The sequence below is a fragment of the Sander vitreus genome, chromosome 4, assembly GCF_031162955.1.
Source record: "Sander vitreus isolate 19-12246 chromosome 4, sanVit1, whole genome shotgun sequence".
Lineage (NCBI taxonomy): Eukaryota > Metazoa > Chordata > Actinopteri > Perciformes > Percidae > Sander > Sander vitreus.
Genome location: NC_135858.1, coordinates 37076978 through 37098116, shown reverse-complemented (window position 1 = coordinate 37098116; position 21139 = coordinate 37076978). Strand labels below are relative to the sequence as shown.

General features: G+C 42.1%; 1 protein-coding gene across 1 annotated transcript in view; it reads right to left on the bottom strand.

The window, feature by feature from the left end:
- Positions 1-21139, bottom strand: part of LOC144517395 (metabotropic glutamate receptor 7-like) — a 124621-nt gene that overhangs the window by 6005 nt on the left and 97477 nt on the right. The window lies entirely within an intron of this gene.

Genomic DNA, 21139 nt, shown 5'->3' with positions numbered 1-21139 from the left:
CACACACATACAGAAACCATTAAAACCAACAGAGGGAAATTTAATCGGGGGATTTGAGTTGTAAAAAGATTTTTTCTACATTTTGTCAGTTTGGTTTTCACGCAGAAAATATGAGAGCACCAAATACAGATCAACACAAGTCATTATTAAAACATGTTTGTAGAAACTCTCTCTGCATTAAAGACTTATTAGAACTAACTCTATCCAGTTTATTAAAGTTGATTAAAGTGTCCGTCTGACTCTGGAAACACGGCAGTAATAAACCCAGACTGAGGTTTATTAGAGACATTGTTTATGATAAAGGATTGTTTTTCTTATTATCGTCACCTCACCTACAGCCGAGAGTTGCCGCAGATGGCTGGGGCGTGCCCTGAATCTGTTATGTTCTGTGTGTATTTTACATTCATTGGAAAACGTGGCCCTCTGAACCCAATATCATCCTGGTAAGAACGCATAAAGAGGCTGGGGCCGTGCTGTAATGGGCTTCCCACGGTGGGTTTTACAGAGTTCAGCTCGCTGTCTTCATGTGTCACAGTCTGACGCTTGACGTACAACCTAGAGTCACAACACAATCAGGAAACAAAGCAGCAGAGAGGATCACATGCTTATGCTTACCAACACTAACATCTAGGCTGGCTGGGTTGTGCAATAAGTATTTTTTTGCAATACGTAGGCTATTGGGGTTGTGTATTATGTCAGGGCATTGTGTCATTTGTGCAATACGTATGGCTACTGGGGTTGGGGAATATGTTAGTTGTGCAAAAATCTCATTGTGCAAGGGCTGTGCTACACATTGCAGAGAATGCAGCCAACAGGGTTGTTTAATTAAAAAACTGCCACTAAAAGAAGGAGTTAAAGTACTTACTATACCTGTCTAATGTATATGAGAGTATTACTATATAGGTACATGTCTAATGTATATGAGAGTATTACTATATAGGTACATGTCTAATGTATATGAGAGTATTACTATATAGGTACATGTCTAATGTATATGAGAGTATTACTTTATAGGTACCTGTCTAATGTATATGAGAGTATTATTATACCGGTACCTGTCTAATGTATATGAGAGCATTAGTATATAGGGACCTGTCTAATGTATATGAGAGCATTAGTATATAGGGACCTGTCTAATGTATATGAGAGCATTAGTATATAGGGACCTGTCTAATGTATATGAGAGTATTACTATATAGGTACCTGTCTAATGTATATGAGAGCATTAGTATATAGGGACCTGTCTAATGTATATGAGAGTTTTACTATATAGGGACCTGTCTAATGTATATAAGAGTATTACTATATAGGGACCTGTCTAATGTATATGAGAGTATTACTATATAGGTACCTATCTAATGTATATGAGAGTATTACTATATAGGTACCTGTCTAATGTATATGAGAGTATTACTATATAGGGACCTGTCTAATGTATATGAGAGTATTACTATATAGGGACCTGTCTAATGTATATGAGAGTATTACTATATAGGGACCTGTCTAATGTATATGAGAGTATTACTATATAGGTACCTGTCTAATGTATATGAGAGTATTACTATATAGGTACCTGTCTAATGTATATTTGTTTTCCGTATTTTGTGTCCATCCATCCATCCATCTTCGTCCGCTTATCGGCTCGCGGGTGCAGCAGCTCCAGCAGGGGACCCCAAACTTCCCTTTCCTGAGCCACATTAACCAGCTCCGACTGGGGGATCCCGAGGCGTTCCCAGGCCAGGTTGGAGATATAATCCCTCCACCTAGTCCTGGGTCTTCCCTGAGGCCTCCTCCCAGCTGGATGTGCCTCCACCTAGTCCTGGGTCTCCCCCGAGGCCTCCTCCCAGCTGGACGTGCCTGGAACACCTCCCTAGGGAGGCGCCCAGGGAGCATCCTTACCAGATGCCCGAACCACCTCAACTGGCTCCTTTCGACGTGAAGGAGCAGCGGCTCTACTCCGAGCTCCTCACGGATAACTGAGCTTCTCACCCTATCTTTAAGGGAGACGCCAGCTACCCTCCTGAGGAAACCCATTTCGGCCGCTTGTACCCTGGATCTTGTACAAAAACTGACCGGTAGATTGAGAGCTTTGCCTTCTGGCTCAGCTCTCTTTTCGTCACAACGGTGCGATAAATTGAATGTAATACCGCACCTGCTGTGCCGATTCTCCGACCAATCTCCCGCTCCATTGTCCCCTCACTCGCGAACAAGACCCCAAGGTACTTGAACTCCTTCACTTGGGGTAAGGACTTATTTTGTGTTGTCTTTGTAAATCTGAGGAACGAAAAGATTCCAAAACTAATTTCCCTTTGGGGGCAATAAAGTATATATTATCTTATAGTCAGGAAACAAAGCAGCAGAGAGGATTAGATGCTTGGGAAATGTCTTAATTCAAAGGATCAGAAACACAGCGCTGCCTGGAGGAACTGAACTGAACACACGTCTGTTTCACACAGAGGGCCCTATCATTCAACCGGCCTAATGCGGCGCAAAGCCTGACACAAGTGGCTTTGCTAGTTTAAGACCGACGCTGACCGAAGTTGTCAGTTTCCCGTCCAGCGCCCGCGTCGTTTAAATAGCAAATGCACCAGCCCATCTGTGGCCCATGGCTGGTCTTACAGGGAGGTGTGTTCAGGTGCATTCTGGGCATGCTGGTCTTACAGGGAGGTGTGTTCAGGTGCATTCTGGGCGTGCTGCTATCTTGAGGCAGTGGGAAGTGATCGCGCCATTGACCAACAAAAACCTGGTCTAAAGTCAATAACGCACGATAGTAGTGTGCACGAGCTCCTAGGCTCGTGCACACTATGCTTGTTACACACACAGGGACGCACAGCAGCACACACACATGCAGAAGATTACAAATAAAAATATTACGGTGCAAATCCTCCATCATAACAGTAATGCTCCAAGGTCCAAACGCGCCTGGCTTTTAAAGGGAATGGGAGATGATCTCTGATTGGTTGATTGCATGTTACGCCCAAAACACACCTCTGATTAATGAAGACACTAAGGTCAACCCTTTAGAACCATGCGCCCTGGCACACAGTCTTTTTTCCGCTGTTTAACTAGCAAAAGGGGATTTGGACACGCCCTAAATGCACCTGCGCCAGGCTCTTCACGCCGTGCTCTTAGATCATTAAAATAGGGCCCTAATTCTGCAACAGTTTCCTGCAGTTGAAGAAAACTGACAAAAAAACAGAAACAAACATAACAAAGTGACATAAAAGTAAGAAAATAACCAAAAATAAGTTTCTCTTCCCTAACGCCTACCATCCAACAGCAAACTGTGGAAAGACTTTAAAAAAAGTGTGGCACCATCTCACATCTAAAGATAATGTGTCATAATGTCTAGAAGACCTTAATACCAAGACTTCAGACTTTGGAGAATATCAAACACGTTTCATTTTGCCTGATCTTTAAGACTGTCAAAAGACTGACTTGATCATTGTTTGTCTGAGATTTTAGCTCTTTTTCTCTACGTTTATTTCACATTGTTGGCTCTTTTTATACGTAGCCTATGGTCAAAGTTTTCAGTGGGCGTTTAATATTAACGAGCATGGAGGAGAGATAAGGAGACAGAGGCAGAAAGATTCGTGACGCAGCAGGATGGAGGATCGGAGGGAAAACACAAACCTAATCTGACTGGTTTCTTGTTATCGGACAGAAAAGCTCGCTGAGACTGAAGAAGATGCTGCGAGCCAGACCGCAGGAAGGTTAAGAGAATCATTTATCTTCTCAGCAAGCTACTCCGACATTGATCAAAACACACACACACACACACACACACACACACACACACACACACACACACACACAGACACACACACACACACACACACACACACACACACACACACGACACACACACACACACACACACACACACACACACACACACACACAGACAGACAGACAGACACACACACACACACACACACACACACACACACACACACACACACACAGCTCTGGATTTATGACATTAAATAACTAAATGTGCTCTTTCTTTCTGATGTCATTCCACAGATTTAAATCAATGGTTTTCCTAGTTGGTGTTTTTTTTTGTTTTTAACCATAAATGCAGGAAAAACCAAAGACACGGCGATAGATTTCAAGAACAATCCTGTCAGCAATCAGGTAGGAGTGTGTTCAGTCACATAAATATTTAGGGACGTTTATATCGTTACTGTTCCTGTAAAACGTGAAGACGAGGTGTTAAAAGGGATCCAGCTGAAAGCTTCACCATCTTTAAAGAGAGAACAGGGATATAAAAAGCTGCAGAAGTGGTTTATGGTGAGCTGTAGATGAGATATGACTCTGCATTGTGAAGATTAAAGAGCTTTATATAGAGTCCACGTGGAGTTAGAGACCAGACGGAGAGTCAGAGGAGAGAGCATCACACACACACACACACACACACACACACACACACACACACACACACACACACACACACACACACACACACGCACACACACACACACACACACCCACTAAGATCTGTTAGAAGAATGTCTGACAGACCAGATAGCCGGCTGTGTTTTAGTCCTGCTGATTGATGACAGAACAGTTTGGATCGTTTCGAGTTTGTAAAATGTGAGTTTATTTCTGCATTGAGTACTAATACTTTAAGTGCATTTTCCTGATGATACTCACAGACTTTTACTTAAGTATCATTTTCAATGCAGGACTTTTTACTGTAACAGAGTATTTTTACAGTGTGGTATCAGTACTTTTACTGCAGTAAAGGATCTGAATACTTCTTCCACCGCTGCTGCAGTGCGGACACAAAAAACACAGCGGCGAAACCTTTGGAGAAAATCCCCCGTGTGACGCTGCGGTGGTCAGTCATGTAACTCTATATCCATGAAGTTCCACTTCTGGGATCGCTCCGTTGCCGACAGAAATTCCCCCAGATGTCCGTCACCTTCCTCTGTCTCTGTGTTGGCGTTCTAACCTCTGGTGGATTTGTGAGGACTATGGTTAACTGCTCCTCAGATCTCTGCAGGGTAAATCCAGACAGCTAGCTAGACTATCTGTCCAATCTGAGCTTTCTGTTGCTCGACTAAAACTACTTTTGAACGCACTAGTGATGCACTGAATCCAGGATTGGGCTTCAGATTCTGCTGAATATCGGGCTTTCTGACGGGCTTCGGTTTCTGCCGAACCTTAGAATTCTTCCCCAGTGAACTGAACCCTACTCTTGCACTCCGCGCACTACGCTGGTCGACGTAATGACGGCGCCGTTGATTACAGGAAGGTGTTTACGTAGGTGGAGCTTCAATGCAGCAGGCTGAGAGGAAGTGGAAATGGAACTGGTGAGCAGAAAAAGTGTTGTTTGGCAGTACTTTCAGTCAAAAGAAGGCCATTCAAGTCCAGCTACATGTTCAATCTGCAATGCTGATTAGTCTGGTGGTGGCGAGGACCCTAAACAATACACAACATCACCGCTGTTACAACATCTGGTATGAAACATCTGGAAGAATACGAGCTGAGCATGAAGGAATCTACAGACAGCAGCCAGAATGCAGCAACTTCAGGTACGGCAAAGGAAGGACAGTCACTGTTTACTTCATTAATGTGTTGACTGGGTTCATGGACTGAGGACGGGACGAGGACTCAGCAGAACCTCAACCAGGGGGTTCAGGATTCGGCAGAACCCCAACCAGGGGATTCAGGATTCGGCAGAACCCCAAAAATCTGGATTCGGTGCATCCCTAGAAGGTCCACATGTTCCACCAAAACAAGTTCCTTCCTGAGACTATTTAGCAGAGGCACCCGTCCGGAGCTTAGCACCGCCCAAGACCATTGTGATTGGTTTAAAGAAATGTCCATCCAGGAATGCTGTGTGGACCTTCCTTGCAGCGCTGTGGAGGAAGGTCTGGCTCTCTGCTGCGTAAAACAGGGAGCCAATCAACACGGCTTATGTTGTGACTGACGGATGAGTGGGAAAGAAAGATGGCTGAGAGGAGAGTGATAGGAGAGAAAGAGGAATAAAGAAGGAGGAGGTGGAGAGGTGACAGGCCGGAGATAAAGGGAAGAGAAAGGAGTCGGGGGAGTGGCGAGAAGGAGCGAGGATTTTGTCTGAAGACTGGTTAGAAAAGGTTGAGAATAGAGAGAAAGTGCAAAGACAGGTGTGAATGATGAATGAAAGAGAAGATAGGTGAGGAGTGGAAGAAAGGGAGGAGAGAGGCTGGAATGTTTTCCAAGAGGTTTCAGACAGCAGAGGAAGATGTATGGAGGAGGGGGAGAGAGAGGGAGAGCGAGAGAGAGAGACACAGAGAGACAGAGAGAGACAGAGAGAGAGAGAGAGAGCAGAGAGAGAGAGAGAGACAGAGAGAGAGAGAGAGAGAGAGAGAGAGACAGAGAGAGAGAGAGAGACAGAGAGAGAGAGAGACAGAGAGAGAGAGACAGAGAGAGAGAGAGAGAGAGAGAGACAGAGAGAGAGAGAGACAGAGAGAGAGAGACAGAGAGAGAGAGAGAGACAGAGAGAGAGAGAGACAGAGAGAGAGAGAGAGACAGAGAGAGAGAGAGAGACACAGAGAGAGAGAGAGACAGAGAGAGAGAGTGAGAGACAGAGAGAGATAGAGAGACAGAGAGAGAGAGAGAGAGAGAGAGAGAGAGAGAGAGAGAGAGAGAGAGAGAGAGAGACAGAGAGAGAGAGAGAGACAGAGAGAGAGAGACAGAGAGAGAGAGACAGAGAGAGAGAGAGAGAGACAGAGAGAGAGAGAGACAGAGAGAGAGAGAGAGCAGAGAGAGAGACAGAGAGAGAGAGAGACAGAGAGAGAGAGAGAGAGAGACAGAGAGAGAGAGAGACAGAGAGAGAGAGAGAGAGACAGAGAGAGAGAGACAGAGAGCGAGAGAGAGAGAGAGAGAGAGAGAGAGAGAGACAGAGAGAGAGACAGAGAGAGACAGAGAGAGACAGAGAGAGACAGAGAGAGAGACAGAGAGAGACAGAGAGAGACAGAGAGAGAGACAGAGAGAGACAGAGAGAGAGACAGAGAGCAGAGAGAGACAGAGAGAGGGAGGGAGAAACAGACTACATGTCACAGGGATATTTTGTCTTCTCTGCGGGAAACTGCTCAGCAACAAAAGGCAATCCACAGAAATCACTGTTTGTTCGCATAGATATAATTTATGGAATCGACTCCATTGAAAATGCAATGAAGGCTCAGCTGGACAGAAAGTGTCTTTAACGGACCACAGATTTCTGGGATGTGTTTGGGTGACTCTGTGTCTTCTTTTTAAAGCATGTGACTCTGCCTCTGAACTCACTGATGTTCACACTGCACAGACACATACTGACAAAGATAAAGACATATAGGCCAGCTTTAATGAAGCTAAGTCATAAAAAGAAACAAACAAATAAGGGTTGGAAATACAAAAAGAAAAGAAGAGCGTCTCGTGATTTCAGTTAATACCAAAAGCTCGATCTAGAGAGCTACGCTCTGAAAATGTCAAGTTTAGAAGAAGATCTGGATGTTTCAACAAGACAGGTCTGCTTGGGTCTTTCAGGGAATGACTTTAAAGATTTATAAAGAATATGTTTCAGATCATTTCCTCTCTAACTGGGAGGTTTTATAAAGAATATGTTTAGATAATTTCCTCTCTAACTGGGAGGTTTTATAAAGAATATGTTAGATCATTTCCTCTCTAACTGGGAGGTTTTATAAAGAATATGTTAGATCATTTCCTCTCTAACTGGGAGGTTTTATAAAGAATATGTTTAGATCATTTCCTCTCTAACTGGGAGGTTTTATAAAGAATATGTTAGATCATTTCCTCTCTAACTGGGAGGTTTTATAAAGAATATGTTAGATCATTTCCTCTCTAACTGGGAGGTTTTATAAAGAATATGTTAGATCATTTCCTCTCTAACTGGGAGGTTTTGGGACTGATTGGTGGGATTGCTGTGGACCAAGTACACACGGAGATACACTGGTAAGAGCCAATGAGGTTTAACCATGTATCAGCTCATTTAAATAGCTCACGTTACTGGATTGTGTCAACAGTTAACTTCATTTAATATTGGATGTGGAGTTTTCTTTTGTGGGGTGCAAATGTTCCACCAGAACAAGTTCCTTCCTGAGACTATTTAGCAGAGACACCGTCGCCACCATTGGGATTGGTTTAAAGAAATGCAAACAACCCAGAGAGTTTCTTTCTCCAGGCTTTTTGGGTCTAATGGGAAATTCTTTGACTATTAGGGTTTCGGTATAACAGGACGTCGACCAGCCGCCACGGCACCTAGTCTGTTATTTTAAGCTCCAAAGGATCCGAGTGACTCTGGACTGGAACAGAGGGAAGTTGTTGTTCTCTGATCCTGATACGAATACACACATAGACACACACTAGAGGATGGATACCCGAACCGAGCCCGGCCAGTTACGGACAGATATTTAGAAATGATGTTGGGGTTCGGTCGGGCTCGGTCACATCAGTGCGATAAGGCATTGAACATTTTAAATTTAAAACAGCTTATTATGTAGGTGCGCACCTGTGTTAACGTGCGCTTGTTGCCCTGTGTGCACTGATGCCTCATCTGTTGACATTTCCGAATGCCATCCTACAGTTGCTAAATAAAAGCTTTCCAAACAAACAAGCCGTATGTGTCATTAGTATGATAAAAAACGAGATTTTAACTGTGTCGGGCTCGACATAAATATCTTAATGTCTGTCGGGCTCGGGCCGGGTTGGTTACTGCTCAGTCAGACGCTGGCCAGGCTCGCGGGCACAGAAAAATGCGGCCCAATCCACACTCTAACACACACACACACACACACACACACACACACACACACACACACACACACACACACACACACACACACCCCCTCTCACAGACTTTCACTGCCAGCTCTATCTTCAAAGTGCTGTGGAGTAAAGTCTGGCTACACCACAGATGAAACTCGAAACATAAGGCAACCCCTGTCACATTGCCAAACCTTATTGTGGTTAGGTGTTATAGGTCTCTGAACTGAATTCAATTCAAATCTATTGATAGTGTTGATTCCTAACAGGAGTTATCTCTTACAGATACAGTAGGTCTAGACCACACTCTATAAGTTACAGAGACCCAACAATTCCCCCCAAGAGCAAACATTTGGTGCGACAGCGCGAGGAAAAAACTTCCTTTAAAACCAGTGGTTCTCAAACTTTTTCGGTCATTCCCCACTTTGGACAAGGTGGAATTTTTCAAGCCCCACCTGCCCCCCATCGCCCCAACACAATGCTAATGAAATACGCAACATGTTTAAAATGTTCCAATTTATTTAAGTCCAAATGTTGAGGTACTTGTACTTTACTTGAGTCTTTTCTTTCCATGCCACTTTTTACTTCTACTCCGCTACATTTCAGAGAGAAATATTGTACTTTTTTACTCCACTACATTCATCTGTTCCAGCTTTAGTTACTAGTTACTTTAGTTACTCCGCCACATTCATCTGTTACAGCTTTATTTACTAGTTACTTTACAGATTAAACTACGATGTTTTATTATAAAATAGACTATCCAACAATATAACGCCTACAAGTCCAGCTGAAACGACTAGACCATTAAACACTTAACTACTAACAACAAAGTAGTATCAGTATAGTAACAAGTTGTATCTAAATACAAACTATCTACATCAAATAACAGCAATAAAGAAAAATAAAAGTGCAGCTGTGTCAAAATTCTGTATCAAGTTCAAAAATAGAAAAGAAATAAAAGTGCCACTTTGCAATCTGTTAAAAAAAAGAAAAGAAAAGAAATCCATTTGGCAAGACAGGTCTATTTATCCCTGCATTAGTGGCTGCAATGAGCCTGTTTTGCATTGCACAATTTCTCAAAGCGGGGTTGCAGGCTTGATACTGCCACTCTCAAGTCATGCTCAATGTTCAGTGATCTTGTCTGCCAGGTGAGGTAGGTGCTTGTCTTTGCCTTGAAGCTGAAGATTTAATTCATTCAGCTTGCCAAACATATCGCTGAGGTAGGCCAGTTTAAACAGAAATTGTTCATCACTGAACTTGCTTGCAGCCTCATACATGCGCTCCTCCTCCAAGAACATCCGAATCTCTGCCCTGAGCTCAAAGACACGCGACAGCACTTTGCCCCCGAGAGAGCCACCTTGCTTCACTGTGAAACAGCACAGATGTGTGATCAGCTCCCATTTCCTCACAAAGTGCGGAGAACAGTCGCGCTTTCAGGGGTCGGGTTTTGATAAAATTTACCACGCTCACAACTTCTGTCAAAACCTCATTTAGTTCAGGGCTGAGCTGCCTTGACGCGAGCGCTTCCCTGTGAATGACACAGTGCGTCCAGTGCGCATCTGGCGCAACCCTCTTTATTAGTGCCTGCAGCCCGTTTCTTGACCCTGCCATGGTCTGTGCGCCATCAGAGCAAAAGCCCACACAGTTTTCCCATTTAAGGCCGTGTTCTTTGAGGTAACTGTCCATGATCTTAAACAGCTCATCAGCTGTGGCTCTATTTTTTTTATGTATTTGCAAAACAGCAAATCCTCGCACAGTGACTCGCCATTCACAAAGCGGACGTACGAGATGAACAAGCAGTCTTTATTGCTGTCAGTAGCTTCGTCCACTTGTAATGCAAAACGACTGTCTTTTAATTTTTTCTATGAGTTGTTCCTCAAGATCACTTGAAATGTTGCATATACGTCTCGCAACTGTGTCGTTTGACAGGGGGGACAGCTTTTAATTTTGCTGCGCTTGTCTCGTCAAGCATAATTGACACCATGTCTAGAGCAGCGGGGAGAATGAGCTGCTCTGCAATTGTGTGTGGTTTTTTTTGCATTGTGCAATTCTGTATGCCACTCTATATGAAGCCATCTGTGCTTTACTGTTTACTGATGCAGCTTTTACCATGCGAGTCTCCTGTTGACGGGATTCTGCCAGTTTTCTTTGAAAGAAATCAAGTGGCTTATTGACGTGACTGGGGTGTGTGGTCTCTAGGTGTCTTCTTAATTTGTTGGGTCTCATACTGTCTGCTGCTAGCGGTTTAAGACACAGAACACACATCGGTCTCTCCTCTGCCCCCCACCACCGCTGCCGTGAATCCAAGAGCAAGATACCCTTCATCATATTTTCTTCTCGGTTGGCTTTTTGGTTGATTAGGCCCGTCTGGTTTAGTGTCTCTCTGCTGGCGCTGGCTCCACAACTTTTGAGGTCCGTGTCACAAATGTATCCATGTTGTGTTATTGCCCACACTAGCCTGCTACCCATCGGCGCGAAAAATAGATATATACACATATATCTCACGGGCGAAAAATTTGTTCCGCTACAATTAATATGCCGACGTCCACGTCAATCATTATTTTGGCACTTCGGTTCCAGGTTACATTTTTCTCGGGGTCTCATATCTAATGTTCTTTTAATTTAGACTGCAGGTAGGCTAGTAATGATTACTTTGTTTGTGGGTGTTTTGTTTTTGAATGTATGATCTTTGTTGTCATTAAATAAAGGCATTGATAAAGCAGACATCCCAAACTGCAAAAAGTCATTTCAGGGAGGTTCGTTCCAGGGGTGAGGGTGGGGAGAATTCCTGTTACACTTGGTGTCGCCCCCGGGGGTGATCAGTCTAATAAGCGGCAACACACAGCTATAAGGACTCTGCTCTCACACGCGCTGCATTTATAGTTACACACACACACACACACACACACACACACACACACACACGCGCGCGCAGTCACTCTCTAGTCTAATGCGCGGTCTTGCTCCAGATTCCAGGAGATTGGATCTCAGTTGCGGGCGTCTATATCAATATGTGGGAGACTCCCGGAACTTCTGGGACAGTTGGGATGTCTGGATAAAGATATAAAGGCACAAAAAGGAAAAATTCCTCCCGTTTGGCGCGCCCCACCTGTCACGTCTCTATTCCCCACCAGTGGGGCGCGCTGCTTTAAACAGACAGAATCAGAACCTGACTCTTGGAAAATATGACTCATAATAATTATAGCAGTTTGTATAATGTAATTGACATGATTGATGATGATTGTGTCTAATTTCAGAGTGTTAGGTCTTTGTTTGCCTGGAAAGCCTCGACAGTGTCACATCCAGTTTTCTGAACGGACTCCTGAAACCTGAAGCTTGGACACGTTTGAGAAAATAACACTTGTTCGCCCAGAGGATGCATGAACAAGAAAATAATAAGTGCTTCCTGCTGACCCCCCCTCATCTAACAAGATGACAGTCACAACTGCAGGCCGAGTCTTTAAATCTCCTATTTTCCTCCCCCCACACATGCACGCACGCACCACACAGACAGACAGACAGACAGACAGGCGCACGCACGCACGCACGCACGCACGCACACGCACACACACACCCTCTCTTTTGGTTTGGGTTCAAATCAGACGTGACTTCACTTCCTGAAGGTTACCACATGATGCAAAACGTGACGTAGCTCCGTTTGTTCCGTAAAGTTTTCTTTTCAAACGGGACATGAACCCCGGTCTCCTGGGTGAAAGTCCTGTGTTTGACACATCCACCCCCCCCCCCCCCCACCCAACCGGCCTCCTTGGCGTCCGTCCATAGGGAGTATAGACAAATGCTAGAAGTGCCTGCAGTCTAAATGAGTAAAGAAAAGTTAAAGGTGCAAAATGTTGAAAAATAAGCCAAACACGTCGGGGGGGCGGGGGGAAAGCGAGAAAAACGCCGTAAAAACAACACAAAAGTCAACAAATGTTGACGCAAATTAAAAAATGAAACAAACAAAAAACACAAAAACGTTGTCGACAAATATGTAAAAAAACATCAGAAATGTCAGAAAAAGTGACATAAATGAAACCTAAATATAGGTCAGAATTGATGCTGGAACAAACCACTTCTGGGGGAGTTTTTCAGGAGAGGACAGCCTCTGAATGCAGAATAAATAACTGTCCAGATACCATGTTTTTCCTCTGTATAAATATGAGCTCAGGTGTTCCCTTCACTGTGAAGTCTCTTCCCAGAGGTTTCACTGAAAGCATCTGTTTCTCCGTGCACGTTTAACTGCTGCTCATCTCCATGTTTTCACTCAGATGTGTGGAAGCTGCAGCAGACTGAGTGCAAAGAGGATTTATGTGCTGCTGCTGCACAGCTGGGCCCAAACAAGAGGTCATGTTACTCACATCAGAGATAATAGAAGATACAAACTCAGATATCAGGCAGCAGCTGCAGCACAAACACTCTGTGTGTGTGTGAGTCTGTGTGCATATGTGTGTGTGTGTGTGTGTGTGTGTATGTATGTTTCTCTGTCTGTGTGTGTGTGCGTTTGTGTTAAAACATTACTGAATGACAAAAACAACACCCTGGTTCAACCATAATCGTTTATTCGCTGTGAAAAGTTTTCATTGGAAAATCTTTCTACCAACAAAATGTAGATGTGTTTTCTGTTTTTTTTGTTAATTACTGTACATGTAAAATATCAATTTTTTTAAAGGCCACTTCACTCTTTAAATAGAGTACTGGAGTAAACGTACTTAGTTACATTCCAACACTGCACACGAGACAGGAGAAGACAGTAAATATGAAGTGATGAGAAGCGAGGAGAGAGGAGGAGTAGAGGACAGGTGGAAACACAAACATTAATGGATGCCATAAAATGCACGCTGCATGAAGAAAGAAATGATATTAGCATTGCAAATGTTCTGCTCCTCCCTGCACACTGCCTCCAGTGGATCTACCGTTTCAGATAACAGATAAATCAAGTTGGACGGTGGCCTTTTAAGCCTTAATGATAGGAACAAATCTTGGCAGATTGACCTCGGCATTCTGCAGACACAGAACACATACGTCAAATCATAACATATAAGAAAAGGTATGAAATAGTATTGAGCCCAGTTCAGGCCAAAGATTCTGGACAACGCGTCGGTCTGCAGCGTTCTGAAAGCTGCCAGTTCACACCAATTATCTCCATAGAAACAGCTCTTTGTACTTCTGTCCTAATGTCTGACTTCCAGGCTTTTTGTAGCTGATTTATATATAATTTGTTGCGTCTAAATATGAATGTGCATAACGTTAGTGAGAGTGAGATGCTTGCTACAGTTACATTTCTAGTGATGAATGGTGAAAACACGTTTTATTTCTCTGATTCACGGCTTTGTCCGAGGCGCTCCCTCTCTTCAGTCACTCTCTAGCTCGCTCCACCGTACGTGCTCGCGGGTGCACATTGAGCCTCCGTTAACAGTTTGTAACAGGAATAAAATGGATTAGGGATCATTTTATTGTAGCTGACTCTACAATATGTTTTCTCTATTGTCTGTTGAAACAGGTGACGTCTCTTACGTTCTAAAACCAGCCTCTGGAGACTGGACCAGCTGACTTCTCTATTGGCTGTTGAAACAGGAGACGTCTCTTACGTTCTAAAACCAGCCTCTGGAGACTCCACCAGCTGACTTCTCTATTGGCTGTTGAAACAGGTGACGTCTCTTACGTTCTAAAACCAGCCTCTGGAGACTCCACCAGCTGACTTCTCTATTGGCTGTTGAAACAGGTGACGTCTCTTACGTTCTAAAACCAGCCTCTGGAGACTCCACCAGCTGACTTCTCTATTGGCTGTTGAAACAGGAGACGTCTCTTACGTTCTAAAACCAGCCTCTGGAGACTGGACCAGCTGAGTCGCAGCGACACCATCAGCTGTTTTGAGTCGGGCTGAGATGGGACGGTTCAGACCGCTGAAACTTTTCTCTGCGACGTTCTTAAACGGTTTACTCTCGTTGCAAATCTTTGGTCTGAACTGGGCTTTACAATAAAAATGGAAAAATACAGATTCTACGATAAAACACTTGTCCATTAACCACATACTTTTTTACATAACTAAAACTTTAGTTTTTACTTTGCTTTTAAAAGAGGATACAGTTGGAACAGACCTTTGTTGGTGTGGTTACGAAGAGTGTAGGACCAAAATGACTGAAGGCACCATTACCATCAAAATATTGAGACTTTCTGTGTTTCTGTATTATATGATATGAACTCTGAGGGAGGATTTTATGTCTCACCTGTACTTTGTACGTGCATCACATTAACTTCAGAGAACACACACAACAGACCTCTGTTATGTTCAGATATAGAAAACGCAGCAAACTGCTTTCATCAACATGAGAATGGAGCACATAGCAGGCACTAATCCCTCCGCTGCATTTCATAATACAAAACCTGCTTTAGAATGGGTTTGTGTGTTTAACGCAGACTTTAAAAAGTTGATTTTCATGAAGAAAATAAGCGGCAGAAGTTTGTTTTTGAGACTTAAGAAACTCGTGAAGTAACGTTAAAAATGTAGAGCCACTTATTTGCGTGTGGACATTTAAATGTTAGCAGATATTCAAATATTCAATACTTCTATTGTAGGCATAGCCGGAATGCTTTACTCTTTCAAATCATCCGACAAAAGGAGAAACACTTCAGATGATACATAAAACCTGTAAACAAATGTTAATCTTGTTGCTGGCAGCTCGGGCGCCAAAAAAACATGGGAAATGACAGGATAAACTTTTTGTAAAAATACAGTTTGTAGCTTTAGTTTACATGAAATCTTGTGTATTTTCGTGGCTTTTTAATGTTTAATGAAGGATATTTACACCTGTTAAAACTAATTTTCTCTATTTACTAATTTAAATACTTTAAGAAATGTTTTTACATTTAATAAAACTTGAATTTGACAGAAATATTAGTGAAATTATGATACATTTGCAAATGTATTTTAATGTGAAAACATACTTTTTCTAAAAAAAAAAAAAAAGATGGAAATGTCATTCACTTCTGTCGATGTTTGTCGCCCTTTTTTTTGGACAGTTTTTTTTTTCTACATCCTGTTTTCTATCTGTCTGTCTTCATCATTCTGAAACCACAACACAACAAATGTTGAGGATGACTAAGTTTGCCTCCTGCCCCCTAAAGAGAGACAGAAACTGTCTGATGTTTCTGTTTCTAGGTCCCATAGGTAGGTTTGCTGTGCCAGTCAGAGAGACTGAGGGGAAATGACACAAATGTTAAGTTATTTTAAAAACCCTCAAAGATTCTGGGATTTGGAGGAAACATTCGGGGCTGGAGACCCAGAAGCTCCACCCCCTGCTGAGGGCGTTTTGACACAGATAGTTAAAACTGCCGTCCAACTAAATGACATTCAGGGTTGGGTCAGATTACTTTGAAATGTAATCCATTACATGACAATTTTTGTAATCAGTAACGTAATCAGTTGGTGATGACTTTAGGATTACTCGTAGATCACTTCAATACATATGTACCTTAAGTAAAAGACCACCACAGAATTGATCAATGAATACTCATTTTATTTTTCTCTTTGTTATTTTATTACATCTAAGAAATCTTTTTGCTTTCCTGTGTAAACTAACTAAAAACGTTATGTTTATTACTAAGTACTTTCTTTACTCTGAACATATCTGTTTCTCAGTACATATCCTCATATCAATCTGTTTAACTCTTTTCTCACATCACATTGAATATTTAAAATGAAAAACATTCCTAAAACATTTTCATTTCCGATTTGAAGTAGATGTTAGCGCCGTTGACAATACTTGCACTTTTGGTTTGCACAACTTGCACACACCATACACATTATTATTTTCCACTGTCTTTAAATCAAAGTTGTGGCGATATTACCAACTTGTAAACGTATTTTTCCCAACTGAAGCGGGTCTGTCTTTCGACGTTGATGGCTCCTCCATCTTGAGTTTTATTTGAACTAACTTGTTGGTAATCCTTGTTGGTAATCCTCAACAATGTAACTGTAATGTGACTACACATCTTTATTGTAATCTGTGCTGATTATAGTATATTTTTTTTATCTGAATACGTAATCCAGATTACATGTACTACCCAACCCGGATGACATTAGCTGACTGTGTCATATATTACCCAATACATCCAGTCTTTTCTCGATGCTCAGCCATGCGAAGGCCTAACATTTCCGTTTATGTCCTGATAACCGTTTCGAAAACAGAAGAATCAGTTCATGTCGCGTAGGGAGAAGTTCAACACAATTCATCTCTTGCAGCAGACGTGTGACGAGCACAAACGCAACAGTTTCAGGGGATTGCGCCCGCTTGTCGTGTCGCCTGTCAAACTACCCGTGACCTCCTTCCTGCCTGCTCGCCTCTTATTGAAAATTAATTAGTAAGCACTGCAATCACTGTGTGTGTGGGTTCTGTCTCGTTCATTACTGTCACTTACTTAAGTATTGCACTTGTGCTGCGTGGGAGGATATTCGTGCCTTTCTGACCTTCCTGCTGTTTGCACACTACTGGCCTCTACAACACAGCAACAGCCTCCTTCACACGCTCCTCTCCTCTCCTCTCCTCTCCTCTCCTCTCCTCTCCTCTTCTCCCTCCCTCCCTCAATCCATGTCCTCTGTCTCTTTCTAGCTCTTTCCTTCCTTCGTACCTGCATTGCTCTCAACCTTGCTTTCGGCTACAGTCGGTTTGCATGTGTACATTATGCACTTCAGTGTGTCCAGGCATGTGTGGTTGCTGTGTGGTTGCCTGTATACTCTCAGTGTCTGTGTGTGTGTGTGTGTGTGTGTGTGTGTGTGTGTGTGTGTGTGTGTGTGTGTGTGTGTGCAGGGCATACAGATTATTTCTCTCTCCTTGTTTGTATTCTGCTCGTTTTGCAGCAGGTAGGTAATGGCAAGCAGCAAGAGGCCAGCGCTTCACTCAACTGCTGCTGGCTGCCTGCTGACGTCAAGCCTTTGTACACACACACACACACACACACACACACGCACACACGCACACACACACACGCACGCACGCACGCACGCACGCACGCAAAGAAACAAACTGTACTGTACAAACAAACGGATACATATCTGTTATATCTGAAGGAGTGTGTCAGTGTCCTTCAGAGTGTCATACAAATATATATATATATATATATATATATATATATATATATATATATACATATATATATATATATATTCATGGTGGAACATGAAAGAAGTTAATACTATAGGGGTGTCACAATTTTGAATTTAAATCAAAAATCGTTTGTCATTGAATTAAAGAGCAGGATCAGCGATTCCCTCAGTATTTCTTTTCTCCACCCCGCCTATTTGTACATGAAACAAAACAACAACAGATATGGCGTAGCTAGGCGCTGGTAGCATGCAGCTAAAGACACAGTGTAACTTTAGCTTAGCGGTAGCCTACAGCTGCACTTTTCCAGACACCATGGTTCATTCATTTTTGCCTCGTTCATTTTGAGAAACTCTAACTGTTGGTAGAAAATCATGCTCTAAGTTTTAGAAATACCGTTCCCATAATGCTTCGGGGCTCTAAACAGGAAGTACAGTATAATAATAATAATAAATAAAAATATTTTTTTTTGCCAATATCAGGTTCCCTTTAGTCAAAGTGTCTCCATCCCAATCTCTGAATGATGTTTGGATAAACAGACAACTTGTGGATACTATTGACTGGGTTACTACTGCTGTACACAGGGAACATACTACTGCTACTGCTGTACACAGGGAACATACTACTGCTACTGCTGTACACAGGGCACATACTACTAATACTGCTGTACACAGGGAACATACTACTGCTACTGCTGTACACAGGGAACATACCACTGCTACTGCTGTACACAGGGAACATACTACTGCTACTGCTGTACACAGAGAACATACTACTGCTACTGCTGTACACAGGGAACATACCACTGCTACTGCTGTACACAGGGAACATACCACTGCTACTGCTGTACACAGGGAACATACTACTAATACTGCTGTGCACAGGGAACATACTACTGCTACTGCTGTACACAGGGAACACACTACTACTACTGCTGCTACTGCTGTACACAGGGAACATACTACTACTACTGCTGTACACAGGGAACATACTACAACTGCTGGGTTACAGGTGCGTAGCATCGGCGACAGACACATAGGATATTAGACCTGTTTCAAGCCCTTCAAACCTGTAATTGTTTGTCCTCTGTCACTAACAGACTACTTTGCAAACTCTCAAATGGTTTAGAAAAAAGAAATGTAAACTTTGTATTAGTTTTTTATTATAATAATTTTTAGGGGGGCTGAGATGAAATTTAAAGGGTTGTGTTTTTGAAAACCAATCGACCCAGAAGATCTCGGGTCAGGTTCTCTGTGTTTCTGAATGACTGAGTTTAATTTGAAGAAACTGATTATTAAAAGAAAGATGAAAAGTGGTTTGTTTCTAAACTAAACTTATGTTAGCATTTTTCAAGTTAATTAGTTCAGTTTAAAATGTTTAGATATGGTAAATCATCTGTAGACAAATGTTAAAGATCACTTGAAACTTAAATATAAAGTCAACAATCTAAAGTGAAGTTTAGTTTTTAGTGTCAACAGATGGGTTGAGGTCTGATTTAAGTTCATTTTCATCTGGATTAGTCGGTGCGTGATAAACTGAATATTTACAGGCTTTGTTTTACCTGGAATTTAGTTTTTTCTGTAACAAAATCAATATTGATGATATGCAAGTATTGATGTGTATGAGGTGTGAACACAGATTCTGGGTTAATTTACTTTTTAAATTTATGAAGTGTTTTTTGAACATTAAATCATGTAAACAAGTTCTAGTACAAACCAACAATACAAGTATCAACCTGAAAATGTTATATAATAGTTGCCCTTTAAAGCCCTGAATGTCATGTTAAGAGATTATTGCTGCCAAAAGAAATAAAGGACAATAATGGAAAAAATAAAACAGTGGTGATTATTGATATCAAAACAGAATTGTACCTTTTTTATATTTCCATATGCACATAAAGTGTTCGCCAAGTCTGATTGTACAGAAAAAGTTGGGTTAGAACCTCCATATATGTTCATTTCCTTAATACACAAGCCCTTTTAAAAAACTCCTATCCTCATATCAGTTTCCATGTACTCTCGGTGCCTCATTACAGTGTGTTAAAAGAATGTGTCAGTAGCTCCTGTCTGCAGTGTACTGGATGTTCAATTTCAATTCAATTACATTTCATTTATAGTATCAAATCATAACAGCAGTTATCTCAGGACACTTTACATATAGACTAGGTCTAGACAACACTATCATTTACAAAGACCCAACAATTTCCAAAGAGCAAATATTTGGTGGGACAGTGGCGAGGAAAAACTTCCTTTAGGCAGAAACCTCGGACAGACCCAGGCTCTTTGTGGGCTGTTACCTGATGGTGCCGGTTGGGGGTACGATGATCAGTTACAATTATACTCACAATAAAGATAATGGAACTATGCAGAGCGTAGTAGGGCATTACGTGACGATGCGAAGCGTAGTAGGGCATTACGTGGCGATGCTGAGCGTATTAGGGCGTTACGTGGTGATGCGAAGCGTAGTAGGGCGTTACGTGGTGACGCTGAGCGTAGTAGGGCGTTACATGGTGATGCGAGCGTAGTAGGCCGTTGTGGGGTGTTCAGTATCATAAGTATCACTGGATTACTTTGATACTAAAGAATAATTCAAAACATTCTCAGGAAAGTTCTCCAGCATCTATTATTTTTTATATTATTTAAAATATCTGTATGTAATTCAGTATATTATTGTTTACTTTGACTTAATCTCTGTTTTGAGACATAATTACTGGATCTTTCAATAGGCAGCTTAAAATATACATTTACAGCAAAACTTTAAACTTTAATCTCATCTGGTTTTGTGTGCTTAATGCTCTAAATTATTACATTACAGTTCTTTTTAATTGAAGGCAAATGTGCTAAATAACCACAACACAGTTAATTCCTATGTAGACCTCAAACTCCTGCAACTCTTTACAGATAAAAGCTCCATCACAGCTGAATGATATTTAGGCTCCATGTAGGTTAACATGTTCTGATAAAATGACATCAATCCTTGTGCTGCATGTGAAGACATGTTTGGCAGAAAAGGTGTGACAGAGCTCCACTCCTCACCTGACTCACCTCAGACAAACCAGAAACCAGTTTGTCAGACTGAAAAAAAGATTCACCTACAATAGACCAGGGTAGGCCTTTTTCATTTATATTCCATGTAAAACTTTATATACAGATTGCATAGTATCCATACCATAGTAAAATATTCCCTGGTAGTCCTTCTATACAACACTGAATGGTACCAACATTATCAAGACCCTTACATACATTATCCATGCGCCCCATTTAACAGCACCCCTTACAGTAAATACT